This window comes from Piliocolobus tephrosceles, chromosome 18 (genome assembly GCF_002776525.5).
Source record: "Piliocolobus tephrosceles isolate RC106 chromosome 18, ASM277652v3, whole genome shotgun sequence".
NCBI classification, from domain to species: domain Eukaryota; kingdom Metazoa; phylum Chordata; class Mammalia; order Primates; family Cercopithecidae; genus Piliocolobus; species Piliocolobus tephrosceles.
Window position 1 is genome coordinate 24,635,348 of NC_045451.1, and position 18,111 is coordinate 24,653,458.

General features: G+C 40.3%; 1 protein-coding gene across 2 annotated transcripts in view; it reads left to right on the forward strand.

The window, feature by feature from the left end:
* Positions 1-8,231: 8,231 nt before the first annotated feature.
* CCDC68 (coiled-coil domain containing 68) overlaps positions 8,232-18,111 on the forward strand; it is a 54,552-nt gene continuing 44,672 nt past the window's right edge. Inside the window, exon 1 of one of the 2 annotated variants that reach the window (XM_023218367.1) lies at positions 8,232-8,356. The gene's annotated coding sequence lies outside the window, so the exon portion shown is untranslated. Of the gene's footprint in view, positions 8,357-9,651; positions 9,724-18,111 lie in introns of those variants that run through there. The other variant, XM_023218365.1, reaches the window with a different exon arrangement.

The following is an 18,111-nucleotide window of genomic DNA, read 5'->3' on the forward strand; positions in this document are numbered from 1 at the left end:
TAGCATCTTTTTTTTTTTTTTTTTTTTTGGGGGGGTATCAGCAATTTATTTTATTTTTTTTTTCTTTTTTTTTTTTTTTTTTTATACTTTAAGTTCTAGGGTACATGTGCATAACGTGATAGCAGTATGAAAACAGATCAAGTATCTTACTTAAAATTTAGGGAATTTTATTCAAATCCAATTATTTCTATTGCCTTTTCTTTTGTAGGGTAAAGAAATACATCTTAGTGTTACCTAATGTCAATTTTAAGAAACCCAAAGACAATTGAGGTATGAAAGACATCTCAATGGATTCATTATTCTGAATTTGAGGCTTGAATTTAGGAAAGACAAAATAAAAAATAATTACTAAAGAAGATAAACATCCTACAAACATCATAAATATCTAAAGAAAAACAGGTTTGTAGGCAACATTATAAAAATATACAGCAATAACAATAACAATGATAAGGAATGTAGTTTTACTTCCAAAAGCAAGGACTATTTTTAAAAATGACTAAAGACTATTTCAAAAAGTACCAAAAATTAACAAATTCTGCAGAATCTCTACCAATCTGGGCATAAAATAACTTGGTCATTTTACAGAAAAAAATACCCAAATTCTAATGTTATTAGTTTTGTGCATTATTAGTATAATAATTTATTAATCTATGTTTATATGTGTGTGAATTTTGACATACACAGATATATAAATGTAGAGATTTATTACCTACTTAGGTAATAATTTAAAGCATTTAACTATAGCTAAAAGAGAGAAATGCAGTTCCTAACAGCTGGGAGAGAATTGTAGTTTTTTTAAGTTTTTGTGTTCTTTCTTTCCTTCTTTAGCGATTTTCTTAAAGACTCTAATTCTTCCTCCAGATGCCACCTGCCCCTTCCTGGACCCAAGTTGAATTTTTTTGGCTTCAATCCTTATCTTCTTTGTACTTGAAGCCACAGTTATGGTGCCCACCAGCCCTAGTTTTCATTTGAAGGGCTTGTTACACTCACAGTCCCTGTTGAGGGAGGGGCCCTAGGCAGGCATTTGCTCTGTCATGGGTAACAACCAAGTAGTTACTAAGTCCTGGAAAACAGACAGAAAGTGATGGGCACTCATCCCAATAGCAGCCAAGCCAAAGCACGGCCTGTGACTTTTGAGATGATCTGTGAATAGCTCATCCTAAAGAGGAAAAAGCAGGTTTAATCAGATCTTCATTCTCAAAAATTCAAACTGATGAGAAAAAGAGTAATCTAGCAGTGAGGCGCCATGGCTGACATTGCAAGGATTCATGAAAGTTAGAGACCATTTTACAGAAACTGAAGCCAGAGAGGCTATGTCACTTGCCTAAGGTCAACTAGCTAATCTGAACACTGCATTACATGACACTTCATGGCCACTGCAGATTCACAGGACAAGGGTAAGGAAGCCACTCGATAGCAGCAAGACACCAGAAGCCATCCTCATAGAAGCAGAGATGCCGCATTAATGCTGGGTAGAGGGAGAATCCCCAGACTCTTGCTGAAACCCTAAAGCTCCTCTATCCTTATCCAGTCTCCAGGAGTCTCAGCCATTGCAGGGTTCCTGCTTTGGGACCTGGATGAGCTCTCCATCTTCCTTATTGCCATGTGGACCCTAATATTAACTCCCCACTATTACTTGAGCTAACGTGAAGACATTATATTTTTTTCCAAAATTTTTATTTTGATACCATCCACTTACCAAACCATCAAGAAAGATAATATTTCAAATGAAAAAAAAAAACAACAACAAAAAACAAGAAACAGAGATATAGGTATCAAACCACAATTATTCCCCAAAACACTGCTGTTGCAAAAAGGATAGAAAGCCAAAATCCCATAGACTGTTAGAGAATAGCTTTAAAAACAAGCACGAATATTTTGTAAAGTTATGGTTTTCACTACAGTGTGTGAACAGGTTCAAACACTGGATAATTAAAGAAAATTCATCTTGTTTGGCCTGGGAATACAGTAAGATTTCTTCTATTCCAGCAGAAGAAATAAAAACAAACCAACATGAGCTTCTGAAGTTAATATTGAAATTGTCTTTACCAACTGAAGATAGCATGAGAATAAAGGGAGAGAAGGTGAATAAATAGTAAAGACAAGTAGTCTTGAAATTTAGGCTCTACCTATAACCAATAAGCTTGTCTAACACAGCCTTCCTACAGCCTTATCCTGGGCTTCACATCCCTCCTCCAAGCTTAGAAATACCTGAATTTAGAATACACATCTCAACCTTCATGTCTTCTTTCACCTTTCTCTATCAGTTCTTTACTTAGGGGGAAGGGCTCACAGTGCAGAGAAAACTTATTTATTATTCCAGCTACTGTTAAGATAAAGTGAACCAAGCTCATCAACAGAAAGAAAGCCTTCAGAAATCAGAACTTAATAACTCCAACTGGATGCTTTGAAAAGGCATTTCCAACAGGATATTTAGTTTTGCTAAGAGAGCAGCAATCATTTTAAATAATGATGTTTAGGGCTGACTTTTTGCTGGTTCACCTGGGTTCATACTCACCAGTTGTCTATTATGGCTGGCAGCTTTTCTGATTGGTCAGTACTACTGCTCAACCCATAGGTGCATATGCTGAATATCACTCTTGGTTATGTCTTGGTTTCTGTACCTATTATGTGAAAGGAGTCCTAGAAAAAGATTCACCTGTGTAGACAGACTTGTATATACAAGTAGACATTCATATATTGTTGATAAGCGTTGGCTAATTATTTTACTAATGAACTCATTTAATAACCAGAGTTTCAGTTCCTACCATATTGTTTTCCCTTCCTTTCTTAGCAGAGATGGACAAGAAAACTGTATTTCCTGTACTTCTTGTTTGTTACTCAAGGCTTGCTTACACCTCTCTGCTTTACCTCCCATTAGTCTCCTGTGGTTTGGGTGGACTGATCTACTTGGTAGATTCTCAGTCTGCCTGAACATTGACTTGTTTTGGTGCCTTTAACTGTGTCTGACCTTTAAAGGCTTCCATGTTTTCCCAGAATAACATGATAATTATTCTCAAAAACCTATGCCAAGCCTACCCACCTCTTGAGGCCTTCCCTAGAACACCAACTAAAGTCAGTACTTTCTTTTAGTTTTCTGGTTCTTAGTATCTTCACTAATACTCAGTGATGATTTATTGCTTGAAAATATTTTAGCTTATTATCTAATTGCATTTATAGGTATTTTTATGTGCATATATGTGATCTACCCATTTAAAGTGCAAACTCCTTGAAATTTAAAATTGTAAAATGGACCCCAACACTTAGCACATCAGCTGTGAAGTGTGTAGAATAGATGGAGTTTTGTCCTAAGCTTGTGAGAGACATTACGTATAGGGTGTTTTTTCCTAGCAATCAGCTCCATTGTGAGCTCGGAGCTCAAAATGCAAGACTTGTGGGACTCATAGAGTTAAATTTCAATGCTGTAACTTCCATATTTGCATTCCCTTTTCCTTCCCATAAGTCACAGAAATTGTAGAAAGACTGTAGGTATGGGAGAGGAGGAAGAAGTTGGAAAATTATCCAATACCAGGAACTCCTTAGGGTGGCATTATGGAGGCATCATAGGAATGTGAGAGGACAGGAGGGAAAGGCAGGCAGAGGCATGATCAAAAAAGTGATGGGAGCATGCCTCCTTTATAATTTTGCAAAGCCTTCTTGATTTTGTGCCTTAAAAATGAAATATTTCATAACAAAACCTAATTAATGGTTGAATTATGACCTGACCTATGGGGACAGAAGTATGGTAGGCAGAATAATGCCCTCCTGCAAAGAAGTCCATTTGCTAATCCTCAGTCCCTGTGAATATGTTATCTTATGTGGCAAAGAGACTTTGCAGATGTGATGAAGTTGAGGATGTTGAGATAGGGAGATTATCTTGGGTCATCTAGTTGGTCTTAATGTCATCACAAAGGTCCTTACAAGTGAAAGTGGGACAGAGTCGGGGGAAGTGTGCTGCTGGTTTTGAAGGTGTAGAAAGGGGCCATGAGTGGAGAAATGCAGACAGCCTCTACAAAAGGCTGGAAAAGGCAAGGGAATAAATTCTCCCCAAGAGGCTCCAGTAAGGAACAGTTGATTTTACCTTGGTACCATGACACATTTCTGACCTACAGAACTTTATAACAAAAAATATGCATTGTCGTAAGCAGCCAAGTGTAGTTATTTGTTACAGTACCTACAGAAAACTTACAGAAAAGCAAATGCAGTGCATCAAGCACTTTATGGGAAGACCTAAGTGGGACACCCAACATAAACTGGGGAGCTCAGGGAAGGTTTCCCTATACATAGGAAATAAATGGAAAAGGAGTTTCCAGGTCAAAGAAGAGGAGAAAGAACATTCTGATCTATGGAGTCAGGGGTGGAGGTGAGACAAGAGCAACAAAAGGAATAAGGTAAGAAACAAGAGTTGGTTTGGAACACCACAAATCATCCAGCCTTGTTGAAAAACAATGTGGCAAGAGATAAAGCAGGAGAGGTGGATGGGGGAGAGCAGAGCAACTTCTCTCCCTAGGGAAGGGTTTAGGTTTTCAATAAGAGCTCATGGGGAGGCAATGAAATGTTTTAAACAATGGTGTGTGTTTGTGTTTGTGTGTGTGTGTGTGTGTGTGTGTGTATGTGCATGTGTTGCACTAAATACACACACACACACATACACATACACACAAAACTTTCCCTTTCAGCAAATAATCCCTGAACAGAAGTAAACAACAGCAATTTCAAATATGAGCCTGGGTCCAAATGCCACAAGCCACAAGCTCTCAATATCACAAGGCAGGGTGTTAGATTTACAGTTAGACTCTCTTTCAACGTGGGTGACAATTCGTAGTGTTCTTCAGGAGGGGAAACTGCATCTGCTGCTTTCTTCTGCACCCTCAATCCCTCCTCTTTTTAGTGGAGTGAGTAGGAGAAGGGATTTATTCAACGAGGGCACCCTGGGTGGTTTGGGGATACTTTAGTCCCCATCTAATCTCTATCAGACCCAACCAAAGCCACTCTGAACATTATGTAATAGTAATACTTTTCCTTAATGTGGATAATCTTAAAAGTGTGAAGATATACAGCTCTAGAAAAATTTTAAATGGTTTGTACATATGCTGTCATGAAAATAATCAAAGGCAACAGCTGTAAGAGAAATTCATAAACATCAATCCCCACCTCATCCCTAACCCCCCAATATCCAAACCCTGAGAAACACCACTGGAGTTTTAAGTTAATAAATAGTTTATAGATTCTCCTGAGCTTCCCTCTGGAGGTTGCCAATATATTGTGACTCCACACTCTCATGAATTCTGAGTTTTCTCTGCTCCCCTCCACAAAAGGTTTATTATAGTTACCGAGGGAAGAGTCTATTTGCAGAACGATGAAATAAAATTATGATTTCATTCTAATTAGAATGACCACTTTCACTTAAAGCCTCCCCTCTCCCTGCAGAAACGTACACAAGAATCTCAACTTCATATCTGACCTTGTCGATTTCTTCTGGCATATTGTCTTATTTCGAGGGGCTGTAACAAAATAACATAGACTGGTGTTAAACTGGCTTAAACCAGTTATTTATTTCTCACAGTTCTGGAGGTTGGGCAGTCCAAGATCAAGGCACTCTGAAATGTGGTGTCTGTGGGGGCCTGCTTCTGGTTTGCAGATGACTGCTTTCTTGCTGTGTTCTCACATGACAGAGATCTCGTCTCTCTCTCTCTCTCTCCCCATCTCTTTATTTGAGACAGAGTCTCACTCTGTTGCCCAGGCTGGAGTTCGGTGGCACACTCTCAGCTCACTGCAGCCTCTACCTCCTAGGCTGAAGTGATCCTTTCACCTCAGCCTACTGAGAAGCTGGGACTACAGGAGTGTGCCACCATGCTTAGCTAATTTTTGTATATTTTGTAGAGATGAGGTTTTGCCATACTGCCCAGGCTGGTCTCAAACTCCTGGACTCAAGCAATCCACCTGCCTTGGCCTCCCAAAGAGGTGAAACTGCAGGCATGAGTCACCATTCCCAGCCTTTTGTCTCTTCTTAGAAGGGCACTAAAACCCATTAATGAGTGCTCTACCTTCATGACCTAATTCCTTCCCGAAGACCCCACTTTCACCACCACATTGGGGATTAGGATTCCATTATATGAACTTTAATGGGGAACACCATTCAGTCCATAGCAGATATGGTGAGACTTAGGCATGAAATGTTTTCCTTTAACTTTTACTTTTGTTACCATCTTTGTTAAAAATAGTTGAAAGATAGAAAATGATTTAGCTCTGCAGTTCTGGAGGACTCACTGGTACTCTACTGCATCCTGTGTTTACCCAGCTCAATCCAAGCTAATGGAGAAGTAGATTTCCTTCTCCAGGAAGGGTCAATGCCAGGAAGAGAGGTGGACAAGTCTCAGAAAGCAGGCGGTGTCAAATGCTGAGCAAAAGCCAAGCTCAGAAGGAGGAAATGTGGTGTTTGTGGAACCAACTTGCAAATGCAAACATGAGCGAACCAAGGCAATGTAACAAATGATCCTCAACAGCTGGATTTCTTCAGTGCTGAAACTTATAATAAACATCCATGGCTCTTTGCAACATGATTTGTCTGTAAATATACATATATCTATTTAATAGAACCAAAAGGATTAGTTAAGAAAAAAATTACCTAAGAACCATCAACTTTCACTTCTCCAATTGGGTCACAATCTACAAGTTAATCTGTTAGTAAAAAAAATTAAATAACATTTCTCTCTAATTGTGGTGGGAATCAGTAATTGTAGGATTCCCAGGAAGATTCTGAAAAGCCCTTGGATATTGAAGGATTTGGATTGAAGTTTTCTCAATCTGTTAAATGTTGAGGAGGGGGGTGGAGAAAATACACTTCCCCCCCCCCAACAATCCTAAAAGTTTATGAACTTTCAGAGAGACACAGGAGCCAACCTGAAAGAGTTCCCAGTGGTCAAAGCTGGAACCATCTGAGCAACAAAATTAATAATGTAGTGTTGAATTCTAGCCAAAAATATAAAATAAATATACATGGGTCCATATTGACATAACAAATACTGACATAAATGATTGAATAAACAAGAGAGATGGAACATATCTTCCTTACAGAATAATTCTAAATAATAATATATGAATACTCCCTCCGCTGTGATGGAGTTTAATCTTGCCCTCATCTTGAGTGTGGGTTGAATTGAGTCATGCCATTCAGAGTAGAGTGTATGGAAAGAGAAAAACAGCTTTGCAGTAGAGAAACCTGGCAGACACAACCTTAACTAAGGGATCAAGGTCAAGGTCACCAGTGATAAATCACATGGCCATCGTGCCATCGTCCCTGAGAGGATGAGATGGGGAAGGCACTTCATCTCTGAGGCTTTCCTCCCCCAAGTCTCATCATGAGAAGAAAACAGTAGATAACACCCACATAAGTGGGTGTCGAGGTACCCCCACAAAACTATACCTTACCAGAATACTTTACCACAGTACTTTACTAGAATTCCTTACAGCTGTCGAAGTCAAGAAAAGACAGAGAAACTATCATGAATTAGAGGAGACAAAGGACACAGGAAGCTAAATGCAGAGTGGTATCCCAGCCAGGATCCTGAAAGGGAAAGGGGTTAGCCTAAAAGCTAGTGACAGCTACATCAAGTCTGGATTAGTGTTAATAGTGGCAGATCAATGTTAATTTCTTTTTAAAAATATTTTTAGTAGAAATGAGGTCTCTCTGTGTTGCCCAGGCTGGTCTCGAACTTCTGAGCTCAAGCGATCCTCCCTCTTGCCTTGGCCTCTCAAAATGATGAGATTATAAGGCGTGAGCCACCGTTCCGGGCCCAATGTGAATTTCGTAGTTTTGACAAATGTGCCATGGTTGTCGAAGCTGTAGGCATTAGGAGACACCGACTGAGGGGTATATAGAAGACTCTCTCTACTATCTTTGCAACTTTATTTAAGTTCCAAAAGAAAGGTTTTTTTTTTTTAAAAAAACAAACAAACAAAAAAATGCTCTTGTACGCCATAAATTTATACTAGAAACAATAAAATCAAAAATTATTTAAAAACAAAAAAGTTTATAAACTTAGGGAGCAAATAGAAACTTCTTGAAAAGCAGCAGCCGATCCCCTCCCCCAACCCACCTGTACAGCACCCTAGCGAGGGGCGTGAGGGGCAGAGCCTGGCTCTCCCGAGATGGGCGGGCGCGTCCCGCTGCGACTCCTCCCCGAGCCTCACCGGCGCCGGACTCTGCCCTGGGCGCGCCCCGCGGAGCGGAGCCAAACCTGCGGGCGGTGGCGGCTGCACTCCCAGGACCCTGGCAACCGACCCTGGCCCCAAGGCCCGATCACCCAGGGGAGGAGCAGCACCGGGACCCCGTGCCGGCTGGGCGCCCCCCAAGGTAGGCGAGTCCGAAGGTAGGGACCTTCGGGCCGGGTGCCTGCGGCGCGCCCTTGCATCCCCTCCAGGTATGTGGGTGTCCAGGTGCCTTTCCAGCGGCTTCCCCAGCGGAGCTCCTGGCATCAAAGACATTTCCTGTAAAAGGGTCCTTGGTGAAGAGGTAATCCTCCCTGAAAACCTCGGTTCTGGGCTCGAATTTCCTGGGCAAGAAGTTTCTTCTCCACTGGGAAGAGTTGCTTTTTTTCGCAGAGAGGAACCCCTACTTAACCCGGCACACAACTGATTATTTATTTAGGTTGTTGTTATACAATCCGTTTGTCAGGGGTCCCCGCGATTTCTGCCTGCTAATTTCAGAGGCCGTGGAGAAAAGTCCTGCGGTAAACGCCCTGACCTGGGAACTCCAGCGTGGTGACTTTGACAGGTCACTGCGCTCGTATTTTTTAAACAGCAGAGATGAATGAGGGTGGCTGTCTTCATTCATTTGTCCGGACTTCCGCAGCTGCAGGTGTAGTTAAAAGAACAGCCCATTGCTTGACCCTTTCCTTCATGTTGAGTAGGCATCAGGAGATTTTAGAGCTGGAAGTTACAGGAGTGCTAGGCGGCTAGACAAAGGAACACTCTTATCTTACTAAAGACTAGTATGGGACCGTGCAGGTGTAGTTTTTAGACTGGATGATAACATAGCTGTGAATTTTCAGCCTTTTTGGAAGTGAAGACAAAATTGAATATAAGGATCGGAAAAAGCAACAAGCCCTGAACCTAACTGAAGCTGCATCTGTTCCCCATTATATTCTAATTGTTTTATTTTAGGAATCAAAACCTCTTTTACTTTCTTGGTGTATATAGATCGGATGAAGTGTCAGAATACAAAAAGGAATTATTCTGTGTTTGTGATAGAGAGGAGATAATCTGTCCTTTTGATTTTACCTAATGCTATTAAATATTCAGAGCTACTGAAGTCTGGTTTTCCTGAAATGTGAGCTGGGCAGGAGTGTCAGGTACCCTGGCAGACACAATTGGTGCTCTTGTTACGCTTTTCCCCTGCTGCCCACTCCCTTCTCCACCGCACTCCCAGTTTGGGTGAAGGCCCTTGACACAGGAATTTCTGCCCAAGGCAGGGAGTGTCCCCGTATGGTTCCTCAAATGTTTGCAGAAAGAATGAAAACAACTGTACTTCCTGGGACCCAGGCTGACGTCATAAGGCCAACGTCATAAGAAGGTTCTTACCTCTTGTTATTTACAAAACAAATTGATCCCTTGTCCTAACTAGAAAGAGACTTTTGAAATTAATACTGATGCTATTTTGTGAATTACTGATAGGCATGTTATTTGTTAGCTTATTTGTTTACAGGGTGCTCAACACTGAAGGTGAATTGTAATCCAAATTTTGGCCAAAGCTAAAAACTGTAAGCTAGATTTAGACAAAGCTGAAAAATGAGGTGTATGTTTGCTTGGAATAATGACTGAAAAGGGAAATAACTGAAGATTTTGGTGGGAATGTAAAAGTCTTTTAAAGTAGTAGTTTCTCATCTTTTGAACTGAGATATTTACATCAAAATTATATGGCTATTTATTGATTGAAAATATTTCATTATGGCAAAATTTTACCATGAATTTACTAACATGTTTAAATGAATGTCATTTACTAAGCACAAAAACAGCCATTTATGTGGGTTTGGAAAACGAGAGAGAGAGAGAGAGATTGTGTGTGTGTGTGTGTGTACATTCAGTATTAGAAACTATTTGGTGCATCTGTAAATTTGTGGGCCTATTCATGTAATCACTAAAACAATATTTATTGAGGGCACTGTGTTCTGTGTGAGAGAACCAGATGGGAGGGGAAGAAGGTCTGGGCCAAACACAGCCCTGTGTAAATAAGACACAGTTCTGTCCTCCTGGAATTGACTACACTGGAGTCCTCCAGGCCACCCCAAGTCAAGGCCATAGATTTACAGACCACAATGATCCATTCAATTTCGACCGTGACTGAAACCAGATTAGTTTCGAATCACATATTTCCTTAAACTGATTTAAATAGTCAAATCTAAAAATGATAGAGGAGCTTGCGTGTTATTCTGGTCAGTGGTTTTCTCTTTTGTTTAGGTTGGGGAAGAACTTAGGAATTATGTGTTTCAGGCTTAATGCTATGAAATATTAACTTAAAATAGCTAAGTATCAATTTCATGCAAATTAAATAAAAATTAAACTTGTATATGGATGACAATAATCTAGAGACAAAAATTAATAAACAAAAAATTTAAAATGGAAAAAAATCTATCCATTAAATTATTTTTTTGCTATAAATTAGAAAAATATGACTATAATTAGATTTTCCCCCAGAGGAAAATAGCATCTTTATTCAAGTTATTCTTACTTTTCTGTTTTTTTTTTTAACAGCTTTATTGGAGATATAATTTATGTTCCATGAAATATATCCAAGTGTTTCAATGATTTTTGGTAAATTTACTGAATGGTGCAACCATTAGCACAATCCAATTTTATATCATTTCATCATTCCCCAAACATCCCTGGGACCTGTTTGTAATCACTCCCATTCTTACCCCAGCCCCAGACAACCCCTATTCTATTGTGTCTGTTTAGATCTGCCTTTTCTGGACATTTCATACAGATGGAATCGTACAATATATAGTCTTTAGCATCTGGCTTTTTTCAGTTAGAATAGTTGTTTCGATTTATTCAGGTTGTCACATGTATCTGTAGTTGGTTCCTTTTTATTGCTTGACTAGGGTTTATTCCATGCCATGGCTATGCTACATTTTGTTCACCATTTAGTAGACGTTTATGCAATTACATTTGCATGGTAAAACAGATATGTTGGTGCAGCTTCCATGGTAGCATAATGTGAGAATAACTGATGTGAGCCAGCTTCTTATTTGGTGCTTTGACTCTCTTTTATGATAATTTTAAATATGAATGCCAAGAGTTAAATATCCAGGTTCCTATTAAGCAGTGGTGTTTTCTGCGTATAACTGTCTAGAGAACAAACCAACATTAAGAACTTCTTAACTTGGCCGGGCACAGTGGCTCACGCCTGTAATCCCAGCACTTTGGGAGGCCGAGCTGGGCAGATCACGAGGTCAGGAGTTCGAGACCAGCCTGACCAATATGGTGAAACCCCATCTCTACTAAAAATACAAAAACTAGCTGGGCATGGAGGCATGTGTCTGTAATTCCAGCTACTCAGGAGGTTGAGGGAGGAGAATCGCTTGAACCCAGGAGGCAGAGGTTTCAGTGAGCCGAGATTGCACCATTGTACTCCAGCCTGGGTGACAGAGCGAGACTAGTCTGAACTTCTAACTTTCTCCAGCAATTTGGGAGGCTAAGGCAGGTGGATCACCTGAGGTCAGGAGTTGGAGACCAGCCTGGCCAACATTGTAAAACCCCTTCTCTACTAAAAATATTTTTTTAAAAACTAGCTGTGTGTGGTGGCGTGTGCCTGTAATCCCATCTCCTCGGGAGGCTGAGGTAAGAGAATTGCTTGAGCCTGGGAGGTGGAGGTTGCAGTGAGCTGAGATCTTGCCACTGCACTCCAGCCTGGGCAACAGAGCGAGACTCTGCCTCAAACAAACAAACAAACAAAAAAGAACTTCTTAACTTTACAAGAACATTGACTTTTGGTATACCTCTATTAGGAATCAGGAAACTGGAATAGCAGTTTCCCGCCAGAATTGTTTTCTTATATATCTCCATTGACCTTCCTTTGTGCTATTATGGCAAATGCATTTTGGGGGTGGGGGTGGGGGTGGGTCATGTTTGGCAACTTATGCTTAAATACCCTCTTAGGGAGATTTCTGTAGTTGAACAGAAATCCTTTTATAAAAATCTAGTCAGTTCTGTAAGCCTAAAAAGAAGACAGTGTCTCTCTGAATGCCTTTAAGTTCCTACTCAAATTGCAAGTTCCTTTTGGGGAAAAAAAAAGAGCATCAAAATAACTTGAGGTCTGTTTGTGTGTGTGTGTGTGTGTTTCAAGACAGGGTCTTATTCTGTCACTCACGCTGGAGTGCAGTGTCAGGATCCTAGCTCACTGAAGCCTCAAACTCCTGGGCTCAAGTGATCCTCCTGCCTCAGCCTCCTGTATGGCTGGGACTACAGGAACGTGGCACCACGCCTAGCTAATTAAATTTTTTTTTTCACAGACGAGGTATCACTGTGTTATGCAGACTGGCCTCCAATTCCTGGCCTTAAGCAATCCTTCCACCTTGGCCTCCCAAAGTGCTGGGATTACAGATGTGAACCACTGTGGCCAGCTTTTGAAGTCTATTTTATGCGCAATTTAGAATGCGAAAGATTTTTTTTTTTAACATCTACAATTTGAAAAGAAGATAATGTAGGTTAAATAATATAGTTTTCCAAAGCTGAATGTCTTCATTTGCAACATATTTTTTTCTGCTGGAAATGTCAAAACAACTTCCTAAAACTCCTAGGTGAGAATACTACTACTGTTTTGATGATCTGTGTGTGATTGGATGGAGTAATCAATCTCGATTGATAATACACCTTTGTTTCCTTGATAAGGATTTTTAAAATTCTAAAACAAATGCATTTTTTTTTCTAGCCTTATACTGATGATTTTATACCAAGTATCTCCTAAGAGGTATTTACCATCTACAGGAATCCACCTTCATCATTCTCACTTTCAAATACTCCGGGGCGGAGACATTCACCAAGCTATGTTGGTTTATCAAGAGAAAGAAGGCTTGATTGGTATTGAAGTGTAAGCACCTGCTATTTATTTTGATGAGGTCACTTACGTTGTTGTGAGCTGATACAAGGAACTTAGTTTTACCCAAAGTGGGAGGCTGCCTCTGACACTTCTGTCTTTCTATAAACACCTGAATTTGGTAGGACGCTGCTCTTGGATACATCAAACATCTTCATGGTGTGGGAGGGTGGGCGATGGTATCGATGAAAAGTAGGGTCATGGTCGGGCTTGGTGGCTCACGCCTGTAATCCCAGCACTTTGGGAGGCTGAGGCGGGTGGATCGCCTGAGGTCAGGATTTTGAGACCAGTCACAGGCAACATGGTAAAACTCCATCTCTACTAAAAATACAAAAATTAGCCAAGTGTGCTGACATATGCCTGTAGTCCCAAGTACTCGGGAGGCTGAGGCAGGAGAATCGCTTGAACCTGGGAGGCGGAGATTGCAGTGAGCTGAGATTGAGCCATTGCACTCCAGCCTGGGTGACAGAGTGAGACTCTGTCAAAAAAAAAAGAAAAGAAAAGAAAAAGAAAAGTAGGGTCCTGGCTGTTTCAGACACTGAAGAAGTAGACATTTTCATCATTGACCCAACAGTGTATATGCAGATGGACAAATATGAAGAATGAAAACATATTGTGATCTAGAAAGCTATTAGAAAAGGAATGGATAGATGAGAAAAAAAGTTCTAGGTTCATGAATTAGATTTAAAGTTTGTTGGAAATATTCTTATATTTCCTATGTATTATTATATATTTCCTTCTACTTTATCACCTTTAATAAACCGGCTTTCCTTGTTTCTGTCATACTGAATGCTAAGTTTAACTGACTAGTCACGTAGCATGAGCTAGAATCAGCAGCCCAGTTGCCTGTTGTTTTTAACAACACTGATTCCATTGCTATCTATCTATCTCTATATATGTATATATATATTTTATCATTTACACTGTTTTGGAGGTCAAGAATTTGAATGAAAAAAAAAACAAATCCAATTAATTTTGGCTTCCAGTTACTTCTGATAAAATCAGTGAAGGTTCTTGAATTTTGAAATCTCAATTGTGCATTGCTTTTTCTAGATCCTGCCAGATTACTATTTTTTTAAATAACATGTACAAATTCATCTTTTTCAGTGTAGAGTATTGTAAGTTTTGGGAAATTGTTATAGTCATAGAACCATGATCACTAACAAGATATATTCCGCCACCCCAAAGTCCTACGTGTTCCTTTTGTAGTCAGCCTGTCTCCCACTGCCAGTCCTAAGTAACCACTAACCCCTTTTGATTCCTACAGTTTTTACTTTTCTAGAATGTCAAATAGATGGAACCATAGAATATGTAACCCCTTGAATTTGGCTGTTTCAGTTAGCATGATGCATTTGACACTTATCTATGTTGTTGTGTATATCCGTAATTCATTCCTTTTTTTTTTTTTTTTGAAACAGAGTCTGACTCTGTCGCCCATGCTGGAGTGCAGTGGCACAATCTCAGCTCACTGCAACCTCTGCCTCCTAGGTTCAAGCGATTCTTGTGCCTCAGCCTCCTGAGTAGCTGCAATTACACACATGCCCCGCCACAACTGGCTAATTTTTGTATTTTTAGTAGAGATGGGGTTTCGCCATGTTGGCCAGTCTGCTCTCGATCTCCTGACCTCAGGTGATCAGCTCGCCTCGGCCTCCCAAAGTGCTGGGATTATAGGTGTGAGCCACTGTGCCTGGTCCATTCCTTCTTAATGAGGAGTTATATTCACCTGTTGGTGAACATTTGAATTGTTTGCAGTGTTTGGCAATTATGAACATTTGTGTGCAGGTTTTATGGAATATAACTTTTCATTTCACTTGGATAAATACCAAGGCAGAGGGTTTCTGGGTTGTACACTATGTATTTAACTATATAGGAAACTGCCAAGCTGTTGTCCGCAGCAGCTCCACATTTTCCATTCCTATTAGCAACAGACAGGAATTCCACCTGTTCCACATCCTCACCAGAACTGTTATGGTTTCTCTTTTTCCCCTTGTTGGATAGTTTTTTAAATGACGTAAATTATGTTCAAGCTAAAATAATCCAGGACAAGCTCAGAAAACTGTAGGTGTTTTATAAATTCCTGGGCTTTTCACTCCTAAAGTATTTTATAGAGCCACAAATGACATTTTCTAAAAGGACATCATGTAAATGTTGCAAGTGACTGTGACATATGTCATTGACCTCAGCTTCCTTTTATATTTTATTGACTGGCAAGTGTTAATCAGGTTTTGGGGTGACTTGTTAATAGAGAAGTTCAAGTCAGGAGGAACAATTGGCTGATTGGGTAAGGAAGGAATTGTGAGGGGAAAACTAAGCTTGGGAACTGACACTTTCAAATCATGTCCTACAAGCAAATGTCCACAATAAGTTGTGAGTATAAACATTATGATTCAATATTAATTTAATGTGCATGAAGTCAGATACTCCATTAAGCACTTTTCATGCAATATCTCATTTAATCCTAACATAACTCTGAGAAAGTTGGCATTCTCATCTGAATTTTTCTGTTGAGGAACCGAGGCTTAGGAAGTTTAAATCATTTTTCAGGACCTCCAAGCTGGCGAGGAAGTGGAACAGAGTCTTGTAGGCAGAACAACTGAGTGCAAATCCCTTGTTTTTAAGCCATGCAGCCAAACTGCCTTTGTTCATGGAGTAAATCTACTGGGACAACAACATCTGTTCAGGCTCCTGAAGGACACACCTGGGACATCCCATCAGGAGTTCTGTGACTGCTACTTAGTGACCTACTTTGGAAAACTTTGATTCTTCAGCTATCTTGGGCCCAAGAAGTTGAAGCTTAGAAATTCTTTCAGAATGTAGCGGAGGCAAAGTGGTAAGTTAGAAGGAGCTAGCAGACTCCTGAGAGAGAGCCAGACAACTCGTGGCTTGGGATCCAATGGCCACCAACTAGTTATCTTTGTCTGTATTGTTGAGCCTTGTTTCTTCATCTGCAAAATGGGAATAATAATGCCAACCTCTCAGGGCATATGTGAGAAGTATTATAGAGAGCATACCCTACCAGGCATACAGTCCTCACTTAACAAATCCTGGCCCCTGCTTCCCACTCTTCTCCAGATGGGAAGGGATGCATGCTCTTTGCACCTTTTTGCAGTTTAGTTGCTGAACTGAACATTGGCTGAAACTTTCAGCTGTTTTTCAATGCTTCAAATTATGCCAGTGAACTATGAGGATAGACTGTTTCATGAAAAAGACATCTGAATTTGGGGTCAGCCTATTTGTGTTCAGTTGATGAGGTTCTTATAACCCTGAAAATCTTACATCCCTTTTTGTGCCTTATTGCATTTTATATATATATATATATATATATATATATATATATATATATGTATATATACACACACACATATATAATATATATACACACACACTGAAGATAATAACTATAACACAGTGTTGTAATGATTAATTTTGGCAATATGTGAAAAATTATTTGGTAAGTGGCACATGTTTTGTCAATAGTATGCATTTGTATATTGTGTTTACACCAATATTTCATTTTTCCTCCAAAATAGCTTTTATCTTATATCTAAGAATTTTCTGTAGCACTGGCTATAATATATGTGTATATACAAATGAGTAGCATGCAGTTGAATAAAATTAATTCTACTTAGCAAAAGCTTAGATTCTTATTTGAAAACAGAACTTGGGTACAGTGTAACATGCATGTCTTTCGTATACTGTGTGTCATTTTCAGGTAAACTGCACAGTCACCTGAGATTTAGCCAGCTGACACTGGATGTCACCATTGTGCTGTGTAAAGTAGCTGCAGAACAGGTGTGCTATTTAGTATTCAGGGCACAATTAGTCTCATCAAGGGTTTGGAGATAGTTCACTGTTTTCCCTCATATAACCGAATTATCCTTGTGGCACTTTTGTAGTAACTTGCTTTTTCAGTTTCTAATATTCAAGCTCCATAAAATAGTGATCAAAAATGAACAAATAATCCCTTAGAACCAGGAAACGAAAACCTGAAAACTCAGAAACTGTACTGAAACCAAGCAGGGCTCTTGATTGCAAACCGGAGTAATTGATTCTGGCTGACTTAGTAGAAGAAGAATTTACCGAGAGGATATAGAGCAGCTACTGGAATTGAAGGGAATGTTGAAAAACTAGGTTTGGAAAATGGGAGGATCTCATATACTAGGACACCAGTGAAATCAGGTTGTGGGATGAGGAGTTAGGGTCCTCCTGACATAGCCACTAGCCACTGACCACTGGATACGGCCACTGAATTTGCTGCCACTTGAAGCACCACTCTGTGTCACAGACTCCTTCCCTTTCCTGAACAATGACTGGATTTCCACTGCCTCCAGCTCCAACCAGCCAGATGGCCATTCCCTGAGTTGCACTTCTAGCAGGAGCTCTCATTTGGCTGATTCTAGGTGTTCTCCCTATGCCCCAGCTCCAGGGAGTGAGCATGAACAAGAGACCTTTCCTGCAAGACTCATACAGACGGTGCCTCAGCATATCTGGGAAGGAGATTCAAACACTAGCTAGCCAAAACCTGCCAGACATCCAGCATGGTGCTTTTCAATCAGCAGGCCCCAGACACGAGTGGAGAATACCTCTGTGTGGTTAATCAGATTTTATTGCCGCTTCTCTGGGCTGACCTGGGGTCAGTTGTTTACACCTTGCAGTACCTGGCAGCTTCACTCTTGTCTTTGCCTCAATCCTGGGGGATCCGTAATAGCAACGGCTAAGCCTGTTTTAATGTGGCCAAGGAGACAACTCCTTAGGCAAACTGGAAGTCTCAAAAAGTTTAGGTCAAAAAGAAAAAGGTCTTGCAACATTAAAAGAAAAGAAAATGGTAGACTTTGCTGTTTGCCGTGGTTTCCTTAGAACACTGCTCTAGCGACTGGGTGCCGTGACTCATGCCTATAATCCCAACACTTTGGGAGGCTAAGGTGGGTGGATCACTTGAGGCCAGTAATTCAAGACCAGTGTGGCCAACACGGCGAAACCCCATCTCTACTAAAAATGCAAAAAAATTAGCTGGG